General features: G+C 30.9%; 1 protein-coding gene across 3 annotated transcripts in view; it reads right to left on the bottom strand.

Moving 5' to 3' along the window:
* The window catches only part of LOC125047984 (sporulation-specific protein 15-like), a 27,159-nt gene extending 25,832 nt beyond the window's left edge, over positions 1-1,327 (bottom strand). For all 3 annotated transcript variants that reach the window (XM_047646543.1, XM_047646544.1, XM_047646545.1), the window contains exon 1: positions 1,195-1,327. The gene's annotated coding sequence lies outside the window, so the exon portion shown is untranslated. The remainder of the gene's footprint in view (positions 1-1,194) is intronic.
* Between the last annotated feature and the right edge of the window lie 1,173 nt (positions 1,328-2,500).

Raw genomic sequence — 2,500 nt, 5'->3', positions numbered from 1 at the left:
TTTTTCATCCAGCCATTCCTTGGCTAATATGATCAGTATTTACAGATCTCTCAGGATGGCCTTCACATGAATGGGCTCCAGCTTGAACATTCACCATGTAACCAAGTAAACATAGCTAGACAGATTACATTAAATGCAATCCAGTAGTATCAGTATCCTTGTTATCAAGCATGTGCACTAATCTTTTCTAATAAAATTTTCGAAAGTTGCAAAATATCCATTAGTAAGGTATGACACACTTTAGTTACCGAAGAAACAGCAACACAGTCATGCAGAGAACTGTTTACAAGTGCGCAACCTCTGGTTCTGTTATCTCTGCTGTACACTGTGCATATACTTGACTATACAGAAACAAGGCACAGAAACCCAGACCTAGGATCAACCTCTAGCACCTCAGATTGATATCCAATTCCACCAGCATCAAATCAGCCACTTTATTGCTGCATTAAGTTGGCTTAAGGTTTCTACATATTTATCTAATGTGTAATATGAAGCCAAGGATAAATAAAATCATACTTAAAAACTGCTTTTTGTTGTTTTCTGTTGTAACTCTTCATAAACTAAAATCTGTTTTTGTTTGCCAACTGTCCATTGTAATAGAAGAAAATGTTTCCAAAACTCCCCAGTCTCTCAAGTGATGGAAGTCTACTTTTCGAAATTCCGTATTGACACTAAATTTAACATTTGTACACCAAATTCACAAATACACATTATTTAGTTTGCTTATAAATAACAAATAAATCATGTAAACCCACTTTTAATGATGCGTCAGACCTTCGGTAAAGTAGCTTAAGACATTAAATAAAACTACCTAGACCTATAGGCAAACAAAAGGAAAACACCAATATATATGGACAACAAAAGAAAAACAACAACACCAGATGACGTACAAAAGGCAAACATAACATAAACACATAACACATTTGACAGATGAAAACTTTTGATCGCCTTAAATTTTCTTTATCACAGAACTTGGCGAAATAAACACAACTAATAGTGACACAACTTGTGTAAATATTAAGCATTAGTTCCCCATCTACGACGACAAAAAGTCTCACAAAATATTTCCAGGAAGAGAACAGCTGATCAACTTGTCTACGTGGACCCTCTCCCTTTCCTCTTTTCCCCCCATTCTCTTCCTTATCTCCCCTCTTTATCCTCATTTCCAAACTATCTCTCCCCAGGAATATATACCTTCTACTGCTATCTAAGCCTGCAGGTCATTGTAGTCGCCGAGAGGAGAGAAATAAAGGCAAAAAAAGGCAAAAATTGAAGGATAAACACTACTGGTGACGAGAGAGGAACTTGGTCTTGACGTCAGCTGATGGAGACAAGTGAAGGCGGGGTTGCGCACGTGGGGGCACGAGCGCAAGGTTTTATTGTTATTATTATGATACAGGCGATCATTGAATAATAACATATGCATGGTAATGGTAATGATGGTGGTGGTGACGATAATGATAATGCAAAACACAAAAGTTGACGAAAATGATGATGATGAAAGAAGTAAAGTCAGCTACAACAAATCAGCAACATTAACAACAAATGGCAATAATGATAATGATGATGATAATAATGATAATGATGATAATGATAATGATAATAATGATAAGAATAGTAATGATAATGATGACAATAATAATAATAATAATCATAATGATAATGATAATAATGATAATAATAATCATAATGATGACAACGATAACACTGATAGCATGGATGATAATGATAACAAAAAATAACAACAGCAAATATAAATTTTTCTAACAACAGCAAAGATGGTACAAAAATAATGATAAAATGATAAAAGATACTGATACAGACTCCAATCGCGTTAACAGTAACCACGCAATACAGATAACAAACGTGAAAATAGTGAAAATCATGAAGGTCGTGACTGTGGTATCTATAGTAATTAAATCTCATTAATTCATGGCAGGACAACAGTACTGCCAAAAGAGGTAAAGCATTGCATGCATGAGAATAATAACGATAACAATTACAATAATAAAAAAATAAAAAAAACATGATATATTCAATAACGGTAGTGATAATGATACACTAGTAGCGAACATTCTTTTTCTTCTTATTATTATTTCTATTATTGTTATTATTATTATTAATATTATCATCATTATCATTGTTGTTATTATTATTGTTATTATTATTATTATTATTATCTCTATTATTACTACTACTACTACTAATACTACTATTGTTAATATTACTATTACTATTATCATCATTATCATTATTATCATTATTATTATTGCTGTTACCATCATCTACGATATTATTACCATCATCATTATTATTGTTATCATAATTGTTGTTGTTGTTATTATTAGTAGTATTACTATTATTATTACTATTATCATTATTATTATTACTATTATTATTATCATTATTATTATTATCATTATCATTATCATTATTATTATCATTAGCATTATTATAATTTTAATTATTATTATCATTATCTGTTATTATCATTATTATC

Source organism: Penaeus chinensis, chromosome 42, assembly GCF_019202785.1.
Source record: "Penaeus chinensis breed Huanghai No. 1 chromosome 42, ASM1920278v2, whole genome shotgun sequence".
NCBI lineage: Eukaryota > Metazoa > Arthropoda > Malacostraca > Decapoda > Penaeidae > Penaeus > Penaeus chinensis.
The sequence above is the reverse complement of the archived record's forward strand: the minus strand, read 5'-3'. Positions and strand labels throughout refer to the sequence as shown.